We start from the raw sequence: 19213 nt of genomic DNA, 5'->3' as shown, positions 1-19213 counted from the left end.
TGTGTGTGTGTGTGAGAGGGAGAGAGAGAGAGAGAGAGTTTGTGTGTACTGCAAGAGAGGCTGCAGCAAAATCAGCTAGCGAAGACTGTCATTATCATTGATGCTGTGTTATCGTCTTCTTCTTTTTTAAAGAAATACATACATTTCTGAGCCATTTTAGCTGCAAGCATGACTAAACACTGTCCTGCTACTATATAAAAAACATAACATACACACTGTGACTGCCACGTCAGATCCAATAATTACAACATGATATTGAGAACCTATGTTCATTGCCATCATTCAATCAGTGGAACTGGGAATTTTCACAATAAATTGAAACAAAAAGCCAGATGTAACAAATATGATACAAATGAAAACAAATATATGCAAATTAAGATATTTTTTTGTTAGAAGGTTCAATAAACACTTGTAGCAATAAAGTGCACCATTATGTTGATGTAACATTAAATTTTACTGACTCTGTGTCACTGCCTCTCAATTAGAGAAGTCCCAAGCTGATCCTAAGGATTAGTGTATTGACCAAGCCGCACATTTTGTTGTACTGCAGTGAGTAAATGAAGGTGATTAAAATTAATTGTTGTCCACAGCCACCTGCTAGTGTTGCACTGTTGCTCTTGAGCATATCACTGCATATAAGAATGGAAAATACAGCCTGTGCATATTTTGGTCTTTCGGTCAGAGCAGTTCTGTTCTGACACTGTTTTGACAGGCAAAATTCACTGAACTCAGGCAGTAATACAATCCATTATCTCTTGTTCATCCATTCAGGCATTGGGTTCTCATTTTAGCCTTCGCTGATTGTCACTTTTACTGCTTAAACTGAAAAAATGTTGCCAGTGGCAGCTCATATTAACTGTTTTAAGCTGACTTCTTTCCATGATTAACTTGAAGACAGGCCAAAAAAGGGCCTATTGTTGAGTGTGTGTACTTTCTGCATTTTTGTACTCTGCCAAAGTTTCTTTATAAGGGAAAGAAAGTATCATTTTATCTTTTCTGTAGATCTCCAACAGAGAGACTTGATGGGTTGTTATGCCACATTTGCTGTATTTTTGGATCTATTAAAGATGCAAGCAAGTACAATGCTAGCAACAGTTTTGTTGTTTTATTTGTCTTCCTTTGTGGATCTAATTTCTTCTTTTTTTCATATCTTGTTTTTTTCTTTGTCACAGCTACAGTCATTTTTCAGGAAAAAGATAGAAGTAATAAAAGTAAATATGTAGCCAGCTCATCAGCAATGCGTCTTGTGAGTGGTTGTGTGCTGATTAGGCAAACCAGAAAACACCAAAGTTAAAGGTAAGAAATCACCGCAGATCCCACTCATTGCTCCTAACAAGCCACTCCCTAGATACAAGCAATCACAAAAACAGGAATCAGGCCTAGGGGCCTTAATATGTGCGCCATAGTTTGAACTTTGTATTTCAGGTTGCTCGATATTTTTGCTATCTAACATTCTATGTGTTGTTGTTCATGGTTTAGAGATTTCAGACATTTAAAATTAACTTTTTTTTCAGTCTCTGTCTTTATTTTTCCAAGCAACCTTATGCCTCTGCATGATTCACATATAATTTTTTTTTTTTTTTTAAAAAGGAGAAGAAGTTCAGCGCTTTACCCTACTGTATTTTGATTGGCCAGCATGTCAAAGTGACTTCGGTACAAAGTTTCTGTCACATATTCTTAGCTCAAAATGTCAGTCTTTCAAATGATTATATATATCTTGAGGACTGAGCGTCACCCCAAAATCAGCAGACATGTTATCAGCACAGCTACACCACCAACAAAGGCTGTCAAATGTGCAACTGTTGTCAGTATACAAAGTTAATTTGAATATATTTTTGATAGTGAAGTAAAGATAACATTGTAGATGATTTATAGACTTTGTTCCATTTAGTCACAAATGCAATATGAATAACTTTCCCTTGGTACATCAGCACAAAATGTCTGAACTGAAAAAAGTGTGATGCAACAGAAGTGCAGACTTTTACATTTAATTCCAGCATTTTATCAAAAAACACTGAGTCTTAGAGTCTCAAATGAGCTAAGACAAATGAACATAATGCTCATTTCTAAAAATGTGTTAAGAATCTTTTGTTGACATCAACTACCTGAAATCTGGACTCCATGACCAATGTTGATTACATGAGTTTGTCTGTAAAGGTTCTCAGTCATCCAGGTCATCATAGTCTAAGGAGCTTGGAAAAAAAAGCATCTGGACTTTTCTAGTTTCAAGTTTCCTTGAAGATGTTTCACCTCTCATCCAAAAAGCTTCTTCAGTTCTAAGAGCTACTGGTGGAGAGTCCCAGATTTTTAAGCCCTATTGGAAGTGTCCCTAAGAGGGTGGTGGACCCCTATTGATCCTGTGCCTAATCACACGGTCACAATCAGCCAAGCTTTCGGGTGAACTCATTGTGAGACCTAGCCTCACCCTATCATGTGATTTACTAAGGTCAAATGGCCCAAGATGTGAGTGAGAGTTAAGGCATCTGGGAAGGGATCTCAAAACGGGATTATAGTTGGCAGATCATTGGTGTCCTAAGCCCTGCCCTCTGCTCAAAGATGGTCGTTTACAGTGGACACAAATGGCTTCTTTCACTCCTCTTTAAAACCATCTGTTTTCTCTCTGTCCAAAATGTCAACATTTGCATCCTCGAAAGAGTGACCTTTGTCCTTGCAGGTGTACAGCTGAGTATTGTCCTGCCGAGGTGGCTCTTCTATTTGTGCCATTTGTTTATGTAGCTGTTTGGTCTCACCAATGTAGAGGTCTGAGCATTCCTCGCTGCACTGCACTAAGTTTGTGTTTGGGAGATTTGTCTTTGGGATGAACCAGTTTTTGTCTGAGTGTGTGGTTGGATCTGAAGTACAATGGGATGTCGTGCTTGAACAAGACTCTCCTGAGTTTTTCTGATAAACCTGCTACATAAGCGATAACAATATTGTTCCATTTGTCCTTCTGATTCTCCCTAGTTGGTGTCTGACCTTCTTTTTTGTGCATCTTTGCTGATTACACGTGTTTCCTCATTTTTTGTGGTTTACCAGGCCTTTACTACAAATGTCTTCAAGAAAGTTAGTCTTTTACAACTGAAATGTGTTATGCACCTGAAGAAAGTGGAGGAATAAAAATGGTGTCATATAGTGTGTTTTATAGTGTGTTTTTTAATCAATAAAAATGTTTTTTTAATATCTTGCTGCTTGCCATAGTTCATACTCAAGTTACAAAAAAAAAAAACAACAACAACACTAAAGCTATCCTGTTATACCCACACAGCAAATTCAAAAGTGTTAAATGTTTTGGTGTTAGTAGTCTTCTTGCAAAAGTAGAGTTAATGTTTGTTTCTATTTCAAATCTGGAGGTGTTACAATGGAAACATTAACTCTTGACCTCTTAACTCTGAACTCCTACAGGGGCTATGACACCAATAGAGTAAATTCACAGACTCCGCCCCCAGCACCATAGGCTCCAATCGAAGCTGAAGTGAAGCCGTTTCAGAACATTTTGCTCTACATATTTGAGTTGTTTGCCATGCTTGGTAAGTCATTTTTTTCAAAGATTGTTTCAATTATTATTATTAGCTTTTACCTCTGTGGCTCTTTGGAGTTGAGACAAAGCTGTGTGAAAGGCATTAGCCATGTTGCTCGCTGATAGCATAATATTCTGTTTTAGCTAGCTGAAAGGTATTGTTTGCGGGCAAATACCACAGCCTTGAAAAAAAGCTTGCATGTAAATTTTCAGTCAAACCTTTGGTCAAACACAACTAAAACAATGTCTAGAATGTGGAATGTTGGTTTAATGGTGCTACTTGAAGCCTGAAAACGATCTCCCATAAAAAAAAAAACGAGCAAACAGCAGTAGCAGATGTCCTGACTGGGTTCTACGTTAGCATTTAGAGCCCTCCAGAGTTTTGTGCACACGGTTTAAAAAAAATTTAAAAGGTTGAGGTTTTACATTTAGTTCAGTATTACCTGTTGCCTGTGTCCTTGTCTTTTGGGAAAATACTCTACACAAGTACTGGCTCAAAGAGGAGTCCTTTTTTTTTACTGTGCTGCAATTGATTTGTGCCATTAATTAGTGTCAGCTAATTTTTATTCAATCTCCACATAGGATATGCTTGTGAAGATGGAATATGGGGGAGAGCAGAAGTGCGTTGAAGTTCCACAAAGGGATGAATGAAGGACATGCATATTGTATTGAAGAAATAAGTGATGAGAATGCTGTTATTTGCATTTACCAGCTCACCTATGTCAGACCTTTTGATAAACAAAATTCTAATGAAAGTGAGAACATGTACACTGTTACATCTTTCAGAAAATGTTTTGAAATTGTGGTGCACAGTTCAGAATAAATGTTTTTCAAAAACCATTGCATCTTTTTAGTAAATGTTTATTTCCAAAAGAAATTTCTAGAAGTTCAGAACAGTAAAATTCCCGCTTTTTAGAATGAATTAGAAGATAACTCTTACGTAGTTAAACTAAAATACTCTTTGAGAGTTAATATATAAACTCTTAACACCTGTACAGAAGTGTTAAATTATCAACTCCAGACAGATTTGGTGTTTAACACTAAATCAGAGTTAACGTACCAACTCTCCAAAAAGAGTTAAATTAACACTTTCTGGTGTGGACCCATATAGACACTTTAATAGTGTTGAAATCAAATCTGACAGTGTTAATTTGGACATGCTGGATTTGCTGTGTGTATGAAAAAATAACTGACCCAAAATATTTCATAGTTCAGCAAAACTGATCAATCTAATAAACTTAAACCTACACCATCCTCCCTATTCTGGTATTTTAAAGAGTACTTAGCAGAAATATTAAGCAACCTAACTAATAGGGTTGCAAACTCCCAGCAAAAAAAAATAGGGAACCACCCTCCACCTCATGATGCTTAATCGACGTAATCAACTTTAATTTGATGCAGTGTGAAAAAAATGCACAGAAATAATTATTTTTCAAGAATAATTAAATAGATTCAACATCTTTCTTCAACAGAATCTGCAGACTGCACAGATGGTACCTTCCCAAAGGAAAAAGTACGTATAGCTTACTAGGGTATATTAGACTTAATAGTTACTATATACAGTAATGGACTTCTATACATTTTACATCAGATTAAAACTTTGGGTGTAAGATTCGGATAATTATTTATTAAAAGCTAGACATTTTAAATGAGAATAAGAAAGAAAAGTATGTCTTTGTGCCCCCTTTTCCCTGTTCATGCCCTATCGGCCCCCCTGGCTAAACTTTGCTAGATCCGCCCCTGCACAGTTACCAGCCGTCAGCTAGAAAAGGATCCTGGTGTAGAAAGTAATATTAAATAAATTCTAACAACAGCTTATCAAGCTTTAAATGTGCTGAAATAGCAGCAGGAGAGAGAGGCACTCGCTCCATATATCGGCTGTTAAACTTAACGCGGGAATGCTTTACAAACATTCAGAGATGAACTTACACACTTGCTTTACTTCTCTCTGGGATAACTTTGTCGGAGATGAAATGCCAGTTTGGTAGCGAGGCTCCAAATGCTCAACCAGACCACCGACAGGTCTCCACAGCCGCTCTATCACGTGACGCATACTGCTCCGACGTGCTAAGGTTATGAGCTGAGTTACGGCGTGTTACAAGTTTTGTGAGGTGCTTTTTTGATATAACGGATCGGATTACATTTTTTATTTCTCTCTGATATCCGATCCAGTAATTTAGGTCAGTATCGGACCGATACCGATACGTAATATCGGATCGGTCTATCTCTAATATAAGCAAGAAAAACTTGTTTTTTTTACTCCTTGTAACAAGGTGAGATTTTTACTTGTTACTGAACCGTTTTTAGGCATCTCTTATAAACTGTCCATCATAACTGTATGATCCTTTTAAATTATCAATAGAATAGAATGCCTTTTTACTGCCACTATACACATGGACAATGAGATACAGGGCATCTCCTACTCAGTGCAGATGTGGGAAAAGAAAGGGGGTGAGGTGCACAGTTCTTCAGAACTATGTACATATGAACAGTATGAAAAAATATATATAATGTACAAATATACGAATCTGGAAAATAAATAAATAAATAAATAAATAGTGTTATAAATTTACAGTGCAATGCACAATGCACAGTGGTGATGGCAGTTGTGTAGTCTGTGTATAGAGGGAAGTCATTGGATTGGAGCGCGGGACTGTGTTTTCAGTGCATGTGTGAGTCCAGGGTGGTTATGGCTTTTGGGAAAAAACTATTTTTGAGTCTGTCGGTCTTTGTGCTGATGAACAAGTCAAAACCCTGGTGGGTGCTGTCCTTGATGATGTCTGTTGCTCTGCTGAGGCAGCGAGAGGAATAAATGTCCATCAGGGAGTGGAGAGGGCAGCCAATGATCTTCTGTGCTGCCTTGACTACACTCAAGGCAGCACAGAAGGCGGTTTTGAGTGTGGCTGCCATGATGCAGTATGTCAGCAGGCTCTCAATGGATGAGCGGTATCAAGTCAGCAGCAGGTTGGGGTCCAGTTTGTGGCAGCTGCTGGGCCTTCTTGACAACCACTGTGACGTTGTCTGTCCAGGAGATCTCAGTGGAGATGAGGATGCTGGGAAACTGGAAGGTGTGGACACTCTCCACACACTCACCGTTGATCTATAGGAGGGCTACGTCAGTGCTGTCCCTCCTAAAGTATACTATGACCTATTTGTTTTTTTAATTGTGAACAACCTGGCACTGAACACCATGCTACCAACTTCAGGACCTTCTCTCTTTAGGCTGCCTTGTCTCCCTTTGAGATGAGTCCAGCTACCGTGGTGTCATCAGCAAACTTGATGATGAGGTTGTTGTTGTGGGTCAAACTGCAGTCGTGGGTGTATGGGAAATTAGGCAATACAGGAGCAGGCTCAGCACACAGCCCTATACGGAGCCAGTGCACAGCATGCGAATGGAGGAGAGATGAGGGATGAGTCTTACAGTCTGGGGCTGGGTAGTGAGAAAGTCCTTTATCCAGGCACATCTGAGACCAGGCATTCATACGTCATCACTTAACAACCTGATGTACTTTCATATTTCTTCTTCATCTTCTTCTATTTTGCAGGCAGTTGGCAACTAATTGGAGCAAGAACTTGTACTGCCTTCTAGTGGAAGAGAATCTAATTGTTCTGTCTGTCACTACATAATGCTCGCTTAGAGTATCAATCAGGTGAAACTGGGCAATCTTCCACGGCACACCTGATGATTTCTCATGGCACACGTATGTACTGTGGCACAATGGTTGGAAAACACTGGTTTAAGGAATCCAGAACCTTACCTGCTCAGATGATGGAAATTAACAAAGAAAAAGCCCAAGCCTGTCCATATAACCAGATTTTGACTCAAATGTCTAGCTACATTTGCTCCCTTAAAAGCAAGGTCCTGCAACAATTATGGAACTCTTCCTCCAATTTTAAAGTCCCCAGAATTAAGCTGAGAGTCTGCAAAATATGTCAGCTTTTATGTTTTAACTGTAACTAGTATATGTTTTGGTAAATGGCTAAAGTAAAAGCCTATGTCAGAGTAAAAGACTCTGTCATTGCACCAGCATATAAATGATGCACAAAAACATTGTATGGCCAATTTAATAATAGGCATTGAAGCATGTGTGTCTTTGACTGTTCTACTCTAAGCATACCATACATAAATGATATAATTAACTGTGACCACTCGAAATGCCTGTGTGCGTGTGTTCTGAATAGGACTCCCAAGGGTTGTTAGGGTGTATGTGCTATTTGCACAAACTTCACAGAAGCCTAGATTTCACTTAAAACCAATACCAACTATATTGCTACTACAAAATTCAGTCTAACAAAAATAATGAGAAATTAGTCATATTCCAGTATGTTAGCTCATCAGATAAAGCTGTCCTTGCATGTTCGTGTTGGATGATTCGTGACGCTTTCTGCAACCATATCATCTTTAGTTCCTACTGCTGTGAAACAGCTGCTTTTTTTGCTGAACCAATCAAACGCAGTTAGCATCTTCTGCATAAACACTTTTTTTTCTTTTCTGTGCACACATTCACACAACTGCATGACTTCCCTCTTGCCTATTAACACCACTTGCCTGTGGGGAGACGGCAAAGTTAAGTGAGCTCTCCATCTGTTAAATTAGAGAGTGTCAAAACTTTTAGCTGCTGAGTGATCCAGAGACATAATCCCATGTCTCCCTGGGTAATGAATTGTACTCATGCTAATTAGCATACACATGGCCAGCAGTAGCAGTGAGAATGTCCTAATCAAACAGACTTGCGGTTTTGTCATGTCTATGGTTACTCTCTTCTCTTTCTGGCTGGCTGGCTGAGCCTCAGTTAAAGCCTTGTGGCTCACATTTCCCCAACATGTCCCACTGAAGGACCGGCTTTTCTAGCATAGGGCAACTTTATATTAGCAAAGGCCAATGGTATGTGACAGCAGGTAACAGCAGCCTCCCTTTGCGCTCGAAGGCAAGCAAATGTGCAATTTCTGTAACTACGTGTTGTTTGTAGTTCATTATCTCATCATATATATATATATATATCCATAGGTCTCATCCTATTCATGTAGCCCCTTCCGCCGGGGTTACTTGGTAGTAGCATTACAACAACGCCCTGTTTTCGTCTCTTGCCCACCGATGCCTTCTTGTTCCAGTAGCCCGAATTACAGTCAGGGAAGAAGGAACACGAGAAGCTGGAGAAATACCAAGGGCTCAGAGAAGAGCTCGAGAGGATGTGGAGGGTGAAGGTAACGGTGGTCCCCGTGGTAATCGGAGCACTAGGTGCGGTGACTCCCAAGCTAGGCGAGTGGCTCCAGCAGATCCCGGGAATAACATCGGAGATCTCTGTCCAGAAGAGCGCAGTCCTGGGAACAGCTAAGATACTGCGCAGGACCCTCAAGCTCCCAGGCCTCTGGTAGAGGACCCGAGCTTGAAGGATAAACCGCCCGCAGGGGCGTGCTGGGTGTGTGTGTATATATATTATATATAATATATAACATAATATACCGCTATAACACCTACCTCTGCCCGTGATCAGGTACCCGGCTGGGATAATGAGCTGGCCAAAGGAGGAGATAGAAGCCACTGACATCAAGACAAGAAAGCTCCTGACCATGCATGGAGGGTTTCACCCCGTGTCCAGCACCCTGAGGCTGTACGCTAAGCGGAAGGAAGGAGGCCAGGGTCTGGTGAGTGTCAGCACCACAGTCCAGGATGAGACAACAAACATCCACGAATACATCACAGTATGTACCGCTGGCAGATAGTGGAGGTGGCTGATATCCAGAAATCCTACCAGTGGCTGGACAAAGCTGGACTGAAAGACAGCACAGAGGCACTAATCATGGCAGCACAAGAACAAGCTCTGAGTACAAGATCCATAGAGGCTGGGGTCTATCACACCAGGCAAGACCCCAGGTGCAGGCTGTGTAAAGATGCCCCAGAGACAATCCATTAAGTAACGCGTTACAGTAACTACGTTATTATTGTGGTAACGAGCACGGTAACTAGTTATTATGCCAAAATCAGGAACGCGTTACTCGTTACTGGGATTTAGATAGGGTCGTTACTCGTTACTTCGTGTGGTGGCTATCGCGGAGCTTCCACAGATTCAGTAACATTAGCAAGTGGTGGAGGCAGCAGGTGGATGAAGGAAAAGAGACCCGAGGCGGCCGCCGGTCCAAGTGTGAACTGAACTTCAGGTAAGAAGTTATGACCTGCAGTCTCTCTGGGTCAGATATGAACCAAGTTTAGGTGGAGTTTATTTTCGTTATTCTGACTTTTTCCGTACTGCGTGCTAGCTAGCATGACGGAGTTTCTATACAGCTGGGTGGTGCTATGAAGTTAATGATGTTGAACTTTATTTTGTTCATAAGTTATTAGAGTTGCCAACCGTCCCGTCTGGTATTCAGAGAAAATATTACGCGTTTCTTATTGAGGTGAAAAGGAACAGTTTGTCCCGTAATTCAGCTACAATGAAAAAGGCACAAAGCTGGAGTTATTCTGTGTCTTTGCTGCACAGCTGCCTCTTCTTCTCTTCTCTCCCCCCTCCCTCTCCCGTTTCTACTTCAATCATGAAACTGATCAATGATCAGCTGATCGGCTCTCTTGTTTGTTTATCGCTCACTTTGCGCCGAAAGAGGAAACCAGCGGATGTCGCGCTAAACAACAGCAGCACGTTTAAGCTTGATCAGCTGTTGTTAGAATTTATTTAATATTAATTTCTAGTATCAGCTGATGTTTGCTGGAGCCACAGCTGCAAAAAAGCTGCTGGTCATGATATGGTTTGGTTATCTGGTGAGAGGGAAACATGAAGATGAAACCAGGAGATGTCCTTACTGAATCATCAGAGCTGAACAGGTGATGGAGAAACAGGTTTACCTTTTAGGTGACATGAATGAGTTGAAGGGAAGTTATGAACTGTTTCTGAGAGACAAATAACACCAGGATCCTTTTTTAGGTAGCTGACAGCTGGTAACTGTGCAGGGGCGGATCTAGCAAAGTGTGGCCAGGGGGGCATGTAGGGCATTAACAGGGAAAGGGGGGCACAAAGAAATACTTTTCTTTCTTATTCTCATTTAAAATGTCTAGCTTTTAAAAAATAATTATCTGAATCTTACAACAAACGATTGATAGATTGATGCATATATACCATCAGAACAGTGTACATCACTGTCACAACAGTGTTTGTTTTCATTCAAAGGCTTTATGATTTTTCCTATAATGGTGGGCCGGTCTCTAGTCAAAATGCCCGGGCCAATTTTCTGTCCCAGTCCAGCTCTGTATGCAGCTCATCTGCAGTCTGGTGTTACCTACATCTTCCTATTCAGAAGGCAGAATTTCCGAGTTCTGAGTACAATCGAAAGCACCACGACTGCAGTTTTTGTGTTGGATGTAAAAGGCGCACATGACGCTGTGACGTAGGCTAGAATCATGGCAGCAGTCAATGACGGTCCAGGCGTGGGATTTCTCTCGTGGAAATATGCACATTATCTTTTCCTTTCTATTGGTAGGTGGCACAGTGCACTGTGGCAAGTAAGCAAGCTAGAAGACTGGCAAAGTTATGGAAGCAACACATTAACAAGAGAATTCTGAGTAAAACCAAAGTTACTTTCCCTAGTAACTAGTTACTTTGAAAGTAACGAGTAACTTGAAGTAACTGAGTTACTTTTGAGAGAAGTAACTAGTAATGTAACTAAGTTACTATTTTAAAGTAACTTACCCAACACTGGTAAAGATGCCCCTGAGACAATCCAGCACATAACAGCAGGGTGCAGATGCTAGCAGGCAAGGCATACATGCAACGCCATAACCAAGTGGCCGGCATAGTGTACAGAAACATCTGTGCCAAATATGGCGTGGAAGTTCCGAGGTCAAAATGGGAGATGCCCCCAAGGGTGGTGGAGAATGACCGAGCTAAGATCCTGTGGGACTTCCAGATACAGACGGACAAAATGGTGGTGGCTAACCAACCGGACATAGTGGTGGTAGACAAACAGAAGAAGACGGCCGTAGTGATCGATGTAGCGGTTCCGAATGACAGCAACATCAGGAAGAAGGAACACGAGAAGCTGGAGAAATACCAAGGGCTCAGAGAAGAGCTCGAGAGGATGTGGAGGGTGAAGGTAACGGTGGTCCCAGTGGTAATCGGAGCACTAGGTGCGGTGACTCCCAAGCTAGGCGAGTGGCTCCAGCAGATCCCGGGAACAACATCGGAGATCTCTGTCCAGAAGAGCGCAGTCCTGGGAACAGCTAAGATACTGCGCAGGACCTCAAGCTCCCAAGGACCCGAGCTTGAAGGATAGACCGCCCACAGGGTGAGGCAGGGGTTTAAATTTAAAAAAAAATACAAAAATATAATTATATATATATTATATATAATATATATATAATACTATATATATATATAGTAAAATAATATTAGTCTAAGTCTGCAGGCTCTGGAAGGACGAGCTTGATAAATAAAGAACGTAAGTAGTCCTAATATGTATATAAGTAGGGTGCAACGATACTCGTATCGATATTGAACCGTTCGATACAGTGCTTTCGGTTCGGTACGCATATGTATTGAACAATACAAATTTGTAATTTATTTTATCAACTTTCCTTCTGACGATGCTGTCTGTGTTGAGCGCTCAGTGAATCTGCGTTCGACTACTCCGCCTAGGCTGCACTGTCGAGCGCAGATCCACTGAGCGCTCAACACAGACAGCATAGCCAGAAGGAAGAGCGCAGGGCAAGCTAGCGAGACAGAAGTTAAGCTCTCCTTGCAACATGGCAAATTGAACCTCCCCCACCCTCATTCAGATCTGGCGTTTGGAATTATTTTGGTTTTCATGTGACGTATGACCCTGAAGGTAAGCGCGTCATGGACTAAAGTAAAACAGTATGTTGGATGTGCCACGCAATGCTCAATTACATGGGTGGGAACTAGTGTGTTAGCGCAGTTAGCTCGTTAACGTGTTGGCCGTCTAGCCCCAGCAGGGGTAGCTCGTTAACGGAGATTTGCCGTGTTGTGGCGTTAACGTCATTTCAACGAGATTAACGCTGACAGCACTAGTGGGAACACAACGAATATGACTGCACATTTACGCCGACATCATCCTAGTGCAAAGACAAGTGGAAGCAGACAAAAACAACAAGCATGCATGCTACAAACTTTACCCGAGTCATTTAGACAGCCGTTAGCACATGATTCTCCTTATGGGGACCTGATATGTTTAATATTGTGGCGAGCTCAGACAAGGAGGAGACGGAGGTGTCGTTTGGTCTTGCTTCCCGTGAGCTAGCCAGGGAGCACAGCCGTTTATTGACATCTGCAGAAGAACACTGCCGCTAGCTAACTGCTCAGCGCGGCAACCGCACAGCAACAACAACACACAGAGCGCCCTCTGACCCCGGAAGGACACACCGTCGCAGCGAGAGGGCGTCACCCGTCACTATGGCAACATAAACAAAACATAACTGTACAAACAGAACCCCGAACAGCCCTGACCCGCTACATAGCCCCCACCTAAGGGGTCAGTCGTCCCCGACGACCCCATTACCCCACACAAAGTCCTGCAAATGTCCAGGTGCCTTCTTTTGGCGCACCGGCCGGTCACGACCGGCGGGGGAAAAGTCACTCGGGTCAGAACATGGGGTGCCACCATCATCCCACTTCTGACACCAATGTGGCGAGCTCAGACAAGGAGGAGACGGAGGTGTCGTTTGGTCTTGCTTCCCGTGAGCTAGCCAGGGAGCACAGCCGTTTATTGACATCTGCAGAAGAACACTGCCGCTAGCTAACTGCTCAGCGCGGCAACCGCACAGCAACAACAACAACACACAGGGCGCCCTCTGACCCCGGAAGGACACACCGTCGCAGCGAGAGGGCGTCACCCGTCACTATGGCAACATAAACAAAACATAACTGTACAAACAGAACCCCGAACAGCCCTGACCCGCTACAATATGCTGCTGAGAATATAGCCCAGAAGAAGCGTATAGTATAGCTTTTATTTTGGAAAGAGCCATTTCTCTGTAATAAACTCTCTTTTCCAAAGATGAGTGATTCCTCAATCAGATTAATTTTTTTAATTACTTTTGTTTCAGCAACATTAAATTTAAAAACTGTACTTTTGAGTTAAAATATATATTTATAATTTTAATAAATGACAAATTAAAAAGGCATGAACATTTTATTTGTATCGAAAAAATATCGAACCGTGACACCAAAGTATCGAACCGAACCGAACCGTGAATTTTGTGTATCGTTGCACCCCTAATAATATATATATATATATATATATATATATTGTATCAACCATTATAATATAATATTTTTAACCCAATATTTTAAACACAATAAAAAAACAACATATATGAGGATGTTGGATGATATATATTTCTTATGCTTATTTTCTGATTATATTGTTTTGTGCATTTTAATAAAAGAGGCCTTTAGAAACCAAGCCCAGACGAGACAAAAACTAGGTCAGAGGGTGACAGGTCGCCAAGGGAAGTTTAGTGCAGAGCTGCACAGGAAATCAGACACAAAGAAACAGGAACTAAGTAAACTGAGTGTGTGTGTGACGTGCTGCAGAAATATAACCATGCTGGCTGCTACTGCATTTCAGACCTGAGCTTGTTGTCTCGTGTGTTCAGGTCTGTCATTCCGGAAATGTAAAATAAAGATTATTTTTTGAGCTTGACAATTCTGAGTCCAGTCTTTCTCTTTCTCCAAAAGAATTCAAAAGAACTGAATTTAATAATTGGTGCCAGTGACCCGGATTCTTTTGCGACTGAGAGGACAAATTCGTCTTTAATAATAATAATAATAATAATAATAATAATTGTTATTATTATTTTATATATATATATATCGCGTTTTAGCATTTGTAAGAGTAATATAATCCGTCACTGTATTGATATCAGCAACAAATAGATAATTATTTCCAGAATCAGTATTTACCCCTTATGCATGTGGGTCTGTGTGGTAGTTAATACAATGATAGAATGAGAGTTTGAGATATGGAGTCTTGAACAGTGAATGGAGCAGAGGGTGTCTGTGTTGCTAAACACTGGGTATAATAGAGGCCAAGGATTAGATGGCAAACTTTATACCTCTGCACCCACCCACACACACACACACACACACACACTGCATTTCATCAGGGCTTTATCTGGCCTTTTATTTGCCTTTATCGAGCATGGCGGAGGCAGCCCGCTCGGCGTTAACAATGTCGGGCTAAAGTCATTTCACACAACACTACTTGGTCATGTAAGCTGACAACTTTTATATTCCCTTATGTCCTTGGCTTGCTCTGTCGCGTGGGCTTATCTGGAGCGAGCAGTGGCGCAACCGGTTGGTTTTCAGCACCACGACGTGCCACAGAGTGGGGTAAATTGTGCTAATTTCAAGCCTGGAGGAACCATTACTGGGAGGTGAGCATAACTCGTAGTGGCAGACAAAACTGCTTAGAAGGAGGGAGCACACATTGCTCATGGCTCTACTACATGCTGCACCGGGTTTAAGTGTTCAATACAGGGCATTGGTGTGCATCAGTGGTTTCACGTGGTATTTATTCTTTAGTGATGCGCGGGGTGGGGTTGTTGCTTGTCTTGTATGTGTATCTGTGGTGATGGTGCTTTTTGGTTGGGGTTCATATGCACACAGTCTTTTAATTAACCTTATGCCCTGTTACTCTCCACACCGCCAGGACACTGTTGACCTTACACCGATTTATGCAGCAATAAAAATGGCAAGGTTATGGAAATACAGGCTGATATAGGATGTGACAGAGGTTACTGGACCAACCTTTAACAGGCTGACTGAGGCCATTATCCTTGATGTCAGATGAAGAGGTGTGAGATGGAAATGCCCCTTGCATTTCATTCTTCACTTCTCGCTTAATGAAATGTGTTCTGGTAATTTAAGGCTGACTCAGACATGTACACAAAAAAAAAACATTGTCATCTCTTGAAGGGTGAAGAATAACACTGATAAGGAATTTAAACTCACAAAGATCCTATGAATGTTACTACTACAAACACTGTTTTATGTGTATATACTCTTAACCAATAGTTTTTTTAATCATAACAAATTACATATTGATCTTTTTATTAATCTTTTTGTGTAAATTTAGTTAAAAGTCTAAAACTATCTATCAGAATTTCATTGTTTTATCCAATAAAGTGTCCAGAGTGTCAAAATGGCGGTGCGATCGTGGCTCAAGAGTTGGCAGTTTGTCTTGTAATCGGAAGGTTGCTGGTTCGAGCCCAGGCTTGCACAGTCTCGCCCAAGGTAGTTGTGTCCTTGGGCAAGACACTTCACCTATCACCTACTGGTGATGGCCAGAGTGGCCGATGGCGGGATATGGCAGCCTTGCTTCTGTCAGTCTGCACCAGGGCAGCTGTGGAGGGCAGCTGTGGCTACAACTGTAGCTGCCTCCACCAGTGTGTGAATGAATAGTGGAATTGTAAAGCGCTTTGAGGGTCTCGAAAAGCGCTATTTATTATTAAAATATTCTGCTTCCTATCACCAGAGAAAATGGGATGGTTAATATGTTTGTTGGACAAATGTCAAGGTCCTTTAAATTTTAATTTACTTCTTGACACTCAGTAGATTACTTAATCAAACTGCATTTCACATGAGTTAGTTGAATAAACTGTGGGCCTACATGGTATTTATGTGTAGAGCTGTCTTTTGTAGCCACACAGCAAAATCTCCAGTGTTAAATTAACACTGGAGAGTGTCTATATGGGTCCACACCTCTGAGTGTTAAATACAACACTGTTGAGTGTTAAATTAACACTTTTGACAGTGTTATATGTTTAAAAGTAACCTAGTCAGTTTTGAAGATTAACAATGGCTAACACTGAGCAGTGCTGGTTTTCTAACACTGGAAAATAACTCAAAATGTTAGAAATATTCCAGTGTTAGAAAATCAGCACTGCTCAGTGTTAGCCATTGTTAATCTTCAAAACTGACTAGGTTACTTTTAAACATATATACTACATACATATATACATTTTCTATAGTGTTTCACTTATCAGCTATTGTATTTAATTTGCTCTGCACTGTATTATCAATATTATTGCTTTCTCTGGTTGCCGTACGCTATTAAAGTAATTGTATTAGATTAGTCATTTTTACATTTTTTTCTTGATAAGTCCTTGTTTTACGTCATCATTATATAATCCTAAATCTAAAATGACATTGGACACAAACAGCATATGAATTGCTTAATATAAGAACTGTCTTAAAACTACTGTGTTTAGTAAGCTAAATGAAAGAAGCATAACAAAAAGAACAGCATAATCCAAATCCAATTCAGTTTTGGATTGCTTCTGTCTGAGTGGATTCAGAGTGACACTGCTTGATTGAAAATTGTGTGTGTGTGTGTGTGTGTGTTCCTGTCTCTCTTTCTCTGCATTGCTAAATCAATTAAAATGTGTGATATGGGTCCATTCAGCAGTACATAATTATGTTGTCATTCCAGTTAATTAGCTTCCTATAAGGATTCACAGCCCACAAGGTAACTGCCTATCAAACAGCAGGGCAGATGACTACATTATAAGATGAGTTGAGGGAAGCGCACTTAGGTCAAAAGGTAGGTCTCTTTCCCACTGGAACCTGGGGTCAGGTATTCAAACTCTTAGTCATGCATATTAATATCAAATCCACAGTTAATCATGAGACAACACGTGCTGCGTGCACATACACGGACATATAAACCAAATCCGTAGGACATAAACTAATAAAGAGTGCTAAATAAAAAATCTAAATGTTTTCATAATTTTCTAATTGTGTATGTTTTTTTCTGATGGTGACCATTTTGGACTGCATTTAAGGAAAAAAAATAACATTTAATATGTACTAAATGAATTTATTGTTACTAATAGATCAGGATATCTCTGCATCTCTACCTGGTATGTGCACTGCTTTAGCTGAATAAGTAAATACAGAGCTGTAGCTCACAGTCTCGATTGTTTCAGTTTCTAGAATGATGGATTATTTCATTTCCAGATTAATCAAAATTGTAAAAAGAACTGGATTGTTTTTCTGCCCAACAGTGCAAATAATCATCTACAGTTTATTATAATATAAGGCAAGAGCATCAATTAGCAGCAAAAACCAAAAAAATACAACAACTTTTGGCTTCTCCATTACTCACAAGGGGTCAGTTTTATACAGTAGAGTAATTATAGTAAATATCATTTGCTCCGGTAGTTTAACTGAGAGGAGATAAGAAATTTGATGCATTACTTTAATATTTGTCTAGAAAAAAGAAAAAAATAAGTTTCCTGAATTGTGTTAATACTCTTTACTGTACACGTGTCCTTGAACACGTGTACAGTAATCCATCTTAACAGATTTCTTTAATCTTTAAAAAGCTTATGGCAATTTTCATTGATCTGCTACACATTGTGAGTGGATGTTGTTTTGGAGATTGGGTAGGATGAAGCAGCTTATGTAAGCAACAGCTGAAGTCATCAGGGGAAGCAGAGATTTAGCCATACATCTCTGTTAGGAAGAAACGATATTACCAATATCAACAGACTCACACTGTGCTTAAGCACATCCATGGACTCCAGAGGCTGACATACTGCTGTGGAATGGCAAAACATCAGTGCTCTGCATGAACATCTGTTCATTATACTGAAACTGCTATTACCAGTGGTAAAATTAACTGGGATCTTGTACCATAATGACACTCAAGCTCTAGGAAAATAGAAAAAAGGTATGTATTCAAATTATTTGTCAGTTAATTTAATTATATTGTATTATAGTTGCAAACAAAATTATGCATATACCGTAGGTTTTCAGATAATAAAAATAAAAACACTTACACTGTAGTGTACTGTACACTGGAAGCAGAAAAAAATAATTCCTCTAAACAATACATGTGTATAGCAAAACGACAGACTCTCGCTGTACAGAGAATATATATATAACAATTTTCTATACCCATAAATTATTTCATTTGTCCCCAAGAAATAAGAATTAATCTTAACTACAGTGAAAAAAATCTTTATATATTCAGGGCTAATATGCATGTATGTTTTTTTTTAAATTTCATTATTCCTATGTGCCACTGGGCCGAGTTGAAAAGCTGTTAACAAAATGACAACATGACAAAATGACAACTACCTTACAAAAGGTAATTTAGTTAATGTGCCAGCTTATTTAATGATAGATTAACCAGGCAAGTAACATTACGGCTTTGTGTCTTTGGCCAACCAGTGAACAAAAACAAAATGTTCAGTCTCCATGTGTCCTCCATAGGCACTTGCTGAAAGAGGTGTAGTGGCCCTAGTGCCCCTGTGACCTCCAGTGAAAAAGAACTAATGTTTATGAATAATAGATGGACACTTTGAATAAAACTCAAGCTCGGTGTAAACTGTGCTTGCTTACACTCGCAATGTATTACTTGTCTCATCACAATGTTGCATTCTATGAAGCCATCCAGGAAATTAAATACTGTTTCTCAGATGGTGCACACATTTCTGCTTCTCATTCAGGAGACTTCAGTTTATATCCTGTTTTCACTTAGTATTTGTTTTGTATTTGTTTTCAGTCAAAGTTTGTTAGGTTTAGGCACTAAAACTACTTCAGTAAGGAGAGACCATTAGAAGGAATTGAACATGCCTTATTTATATACAGAATTTAATTAAGGTTTTGGTGATTACACTCCGATGGCCCATTGGACAGACTCCCAGTGGTGATAGGAATTAGGGCAGTACCCAGTCTAGAA

The sequence above is a fragment of the Haplochromis burtoni genome, unplaced genomic scaffold (assembly GCF_018398535.1).
Source record: "Haplochromis burtoni strain Fernald_Lab_line unplaced genomic scaffold, NCSU_Asbu1 Contig_302, whole genome shotgun sequence".
NCBI classification, from domain to species: Eukaryota; Metazoa; Chordata; class Actinopteri; order Cichliformes; family Cichlidae; genus Haplochromis; species Haplochromis burtoni.
Note: the sequence above shows the minus strand (reverse complement) of the source record.